We start from the raw sequence: 6,000 nt of genomic DNA on the forward strand, positions 1-6,000 counted from the left end.
TGATGATGCGGTTGTGACACCTGAGGAGCCGGGTCGATGCGTTAGGCCAAGACAGGAGAACGTACATGAAGACCCACCGGTAATTTCGGTGGATGATGAGGTGCCGATGGGTTAGTACAACATGGAAGTAAGGCGGTACCAAGATGATTTGGGTTATAGTTTGAACTATAGCCACATGACTCTTGCTCATATGATGAGCCATTTGCAAATACCGCCAATGGATGGACCCGGGTATCCTTGTGTTAGGAATTGGGATGAGAGGATAAGCTAAAGACAAAGTGGAGTCAGGGGAAGTGGAATGGGAGATGAAGATTAGATATCTTTTATTTTTATTTGTGTGGTTTAGTTTGAGACAATTTTCATTTGTTTGCTTTTGGTTGATGTTTGAGCTTATAGTAATCAGGACTATGTAGGATGTTTTATTTGTTTTCCTTTCCTATCACTTGTGTTTGTTTTGATCTTTTCAGTTTGAGGGTGAGGAATGTATGCGAGAGTATAGAGTCAATACTAACCAAGAAAAATCGAGTCTAGGCAAAAAGAGAAAAAAACAGAGAAGAAGTTTTAAGTCTAATTACGAGTCCGATAATGAAAGGGGTTATTGAGAGCTTATTTACTGAAGGAAAATGAGGGAAAGTATTAATTTGATATTAATCAGGGAAGTGTTGTAAGTTTGCGATGTAGTTGTAGCATTCACCTGAATGAGGTAGACCATTGTAAGAGTGTTCATCGGGCTGAAGTAGGATTAACAGATGCCTGAGTCGAGACAGGTAGTATTGATGAAGGACTACTCCTTTATTAGTAAGATCTGTTGGGTTTTATGTACTTTAACAATCCTATGGTGCACCTACAACCCTAATGCTTTGGATCTAAGTTTTCTCTAGTTATACATGCAATAATATTATCCAAAGCATAAAGCCTACAACTAGCATACAATTTGATATTTGAATCATAAAATAGATTAGATGATTACCACTTTGTTGTAGCGTGATGTATTTGACCTTTACGAACTTAGCACCTCAAATTTGATGGCTCTAATAAGTCACAAACACCACCAACAATTGGCTGACTTTAGAGAGAGGCTCCAATGCACTAAAATCGGCTATAGTATCTCTAAGACAAGTAGTCACAAATTTTAGGCTAAGGGGTGTCATATATATATATATATATATATATATATATAGTGTAAGAATCCAAGAGTCATGGGTAAACCCTCATCCAAAAACTTGGGTTATGATCCATATCTCATGTGGGCTAACTCTTCATGGAAACTTACATAAACTAAGCCTACCATGGATCAATAGCCCAAACTATATACATATATATATATATATATATATATATATATATATATATCATTGATTTACATAATCAGTCCTCGTTAATTTAATTAGTCTCTTTTGATCACCGAATTAATTCCAAATTAATTCTTGATCAATACTAATTAAATGACATGATTTCATGTTAATATATTATACTGGTAATATATTAATAAATCATAAATAACCTCTTTCTCAAATGTCCATCCTATCAGATTGTTCGGGTGAAGCCAACCCAAAAGGACCATGCTACTCTCGGGTCAAGTACATATCAATTATAGTTATCGGCTTAGACACCTAATCCAACAGTCTCCTATTTGGATATGTCTAATAACTATAACTTCAAGTACGAATTAAAAACCGACTAGCAATTGTAGTTCTTAAAAGTTGTTGTCGAACTCTGACCTGGTCAATGACGTGTCTTTTAGATAAGATATCATATATTCCTCTATTCTAGATATCAACGCCTATGTTTCTAGAACAGACATTAATGTTGATGTAACAGTCTAGGTTAACCTTTCTAAACCATTTTGAAATAATAAAAATGTATTATTTGAGTATTATGTGTTTCATGCTTAATTGTTGTGATTTAAATGAATCAAAGAATAATTATGAGTGTTAAAATAAAATATTAGATAAGCCCAATATCTATACTCAAAGAGGTAGTGGCCGTGACAAGGATTTCAGATATATAAAGAATGCCGAAATCCGAGTTATAACAAAGAAGTTATGACCTGTCGAAGTTTCGCGACAGAATCGGTACGACACTGCATGATGTAAATAGTGAATTTACGATAGAGTGATATTTAGCCTTAGTGATCTAAACGAAAGTCATAGAATACGTTAAATCGAGAGCGTGCATAAAAAGAATGTCTAAATCTGACTTCGTATGAGGAAGTTATGATTTTTATAAGTTTCAACTTAGTGGTATGCAACCCAAAGTTCGAATATGAGATCGAGTGATTTCTAGGTGAAACAATCTAAATGAGAATCGAAGATCTTGTCGATAGTAGGGAAACGGTAGAAAGACAGACGAAAATGGACGTCAGATGAAGGAGTTATGATTTTTTAACGGAGTTTTCCTGTCCCGACCTACTAAAATTAATATAATAAAAATAAAGTCAAAATTAGCCGACGGACTCTAAATGAAAGTTGTAGAGAACAACCTCACCTACGCGTGGATATTAAGAACGTCGAAAACGGAGCTCGTATGCGAAAGAAATGAATTTATGAAGTTCGGGGCACAAAATTCAACACCTATCAGTACTCACATCATGAGTAAGGTGTTCACGACGTGAACAGGCTGATTGACACCTTCCAGAGCAAGTGGACAGATGACGAACGCCATGAGCGGAGCATGACCAAACTCACGACGTGAACTAGTGGTTCACGACGTGAATATATGATTTCCAACCTATAAATAAAAACTGAAGGGCAGCCGAGTTTGGTTGCTAATTCTCTCATTCTCTCACTCTTTATACCCTCTCTAGCCATCTTTTAAACCCCCCTCCCCCCCGAAGTCCCGGTATCATCCTGAAACCCGAAGCGAGTCCCGAAGCTCTGAAGATCCCGAGAAAAAGAGTTTTCAAGCCGAATCTCTTCCCGCGAGAAGCCCGGTTTTTAGAGAAAACATCCCGGTTTCATTGAAGAATATTACTTTAAGAGCCATAGTGCTATCCGAGCATCGTCTTATCAAATGAGTGAATAGTCCTTTTCATAAACACAATTTTAATACAAGTATTGTTTGAATGTATTAAATGTATGTTTTGTGTTGAGTGTATATTCATTTTCTTCTAACACATAGTACGAAGTATTCTCTATAAAATACGTACTATGTGTTTAGATATTATTTGTTTATTTGAGATAAGTGGTGAATGAATGTTTTATATAGGTTTTAAGTTGTATATGTATTTTTATCTACAATTATGTTGGGTGAAACATGGGTAGATAATGGATGTGCGATCAAATAAAATGATGAGAGGCCTCGATGTTGTTGGCAGGCTCGCCACCTGTAGGTGTTATTGAATTTGGGTGTTCAATTGTTGTACTCCATCCTCCACATGGTTGCCTTGGTTGACATATATTTCTGAGGAACCCCCGAAGCATGTGTTATCGCGCCGATGAAAAATCCTTAGACTAGGTCCCTTGTGATAGTTGTTTTAGGGACGTAAAGTGAGGATAACGGGAATGGGTAATCGGGTTATTGTTGATTGATGTAATTAATATAATTATTTATTGTGGGTTGAAATCCCTATATGCTCACTAGGCACCCAAGCCTGACCTACTCAAATTTTCATTGTATTACATGTAGTTGCACCAGAGCGTAAGTTGGATGACTTATCAAGATATTTTGGATTATAGGCCAATAGCTGTAAATAATTGTTGTATGGCTTATAATGTGCCGTTTATGCTTTTAGTCTGTATCGGAACATGACATCCTGAGATATTGTTATATAATGACAATACATTTCTTTAAAGAAATGCTTTGATAAATTTTTATCATATTTTCTTTTGGGAACAAATTCCGCAACTTTTTTAATCAAAGGATTACTCTGATTTTATTTTAAAAGCATAAATTAAATCGGTTTTTTATGGCCGTGAAATTGGGGATGTCACAGTTGGTATCAAAGAATCAGTTTAAGCGAACTAGGAATTTGAAGGATTTCTAGACTTAAACTTAGGATGCTAAGTAAAGATTGTGAAATGAGTGGTTGTTGTATTTTAGACACGAGCACTAGTATATTTTAGGAAAGATGCCTAAAATGCTTTTATGTGCAAATGTTATATGTTTGCCATATATGATGTTATTTGTTCGGATCTATGGTTTGTTGCCAACCAGATCTGGAAACCTTATGTGTTTAGGATTCTAAGCATAGGCTTACGGTATTAGAACTAGCTTGTAAACGTTTCGGAGTGATTTGGATAATTTAAATATCTATCATGAATGAGGATCTAAATTCACCTTATTCGGTGTATAGATCAAGAATGGCAAGAACTAGAAGTGGAGTTGGAAATGCGAAAGAAAACAGGAATCAACCACCTGTAATTGAGCAAGCACCTGTAGTAGCAACAACACCTGAGCCAATGACAATGGCTGGTGTACAAGCGATGATTCAAACAATGTTGGATCATCAAATGGAAGAAACTAGACGTCTAGTTCAGCAAAATGGTGAAAAACTTTCAATGCCGATTGAAAACTTGAGTTGAATGAAGGGCAGTCAGAAGGAGGTAACTTCAGTCGGATTTTTGGTCAAGCCAACCCACCGATAGTTAGACAAAATAACCAAGATGGAGGAAATTATGGACTTGGATGCAAGTACAAAGATTTTCTGACTTGCAAACCATCGACCTTCACTGGAAAGGAAGATCCGATCGGAGTCATGGATTGGATGTCGGATATGGAGCTAGCCTTCATGACGTATGGTTGCAGAGGCACGTTGCAGACCACGTTCGCAGTACGTCAATTTAGAGGTGGTGTTGTTCATTGGTGGAACACTCTGGGGAAGACCCTAAGCCCTAATGAGCCACTGCAACTGACTTGGGAAGAGTTATTGGTGCAATTCAAGTGCAAGTTCTGCTCGGCCCAAAATCTGCTAGAGTTGGAGAACAAATTTCTGACATTGAAGAAAGACAACATGTCATTTGATGAATACACCAATGCCTTTACAGACAAAATGGAGTTTGCTTTGCGCATCGTCCCAGGCGAGCTGACAAAAGTTGACCGCTATGCAAAAGGACTTCCATGGGAGTACGTTGTGCCAGTATGACAGACACCTACTCTGGAGACAACTATTTGGGCTGTCAAGTCTGTTAAGGAGATGATCAAGGGGAGGACCACCACCAAGGTTGAAGTTGGCGAAAAGATAAAGTTTGAAGGAACTTCAGGTTCCAACAAGAAAAGTAAAATTTTGAAGTCTAATTCGAAGAAGTTTGGAGGAGGAGGAGGAAGAGGCGAAGCGAAATGGTGTGAAAAGTGCAAGAAAAAGCACTATGGGAAGTGTAGTGAGGAGGTGACCTGCTACAAATGTGGAAAAACTAGGCATTATTCCAACGAGTCCGTCCAACAAGAGGGTGTGCTTTGGATGTAACGAGGAAGGACACATTTTGAAAGACTGTCCGAAAAAGAAGGAGTCAGCAAAAACCCAACATTCCACCAAAACCGAAGGCGAGATACTTTCATATGACACTTAAAGCCGCGAAAGATGAAGCTGATGTTGCTTCAGGTACCTTTCTCGTAAAAAAATTGCCTACCCAAATTTTATTTGATTCTGGAGCCAACTACTCCTTTATTTTGCATGAATTTGGTAGAAAACTAGCTTTGCCTGTCGATAAACTAGATAATGCTTTATTAGTCAAAGTTGCTAGTGGCAAGTTTGTACTTGTTAGCCATCTTATGAAAAACATCTTCATTTACTTGAATGGGAATAAGTTCCACGAGGAATTATTTCCTATCGAACTAAACGGTTTCAACATCGTGCTGGGAATGGATTGACTTAGCGCCAATGATGCTGAAATATTGTGCAGGAAGAAGATAGTAAAAGTAAACCCGCCGGGGAAAGAGTCATTTATAGTGTATGGGGACAAACGCAGAGTAAATTATGGGATTATTTCTCTAATGAAAACCATAAAATGTTTGGCCAAAGGATGTACATCATATTTGACATTCGTGATTGATGCAAAGAAG

The sequence above is a fragment of the Lactuca serriola genome, chromosome 3, assembly GCF_051521515.1.
Source record: "Lactuca serriola cultivar US96UC23 chromosome 3, Lser_US96UC23_V15, whole genome shotgun sequence".
Taxonomy (NCBI): Eukaryota; Viridiplantae; Streptophyta; class Magnoliopsida; order Asterales; family Asteraceae; genus Lactuca; species Lactuca serriola.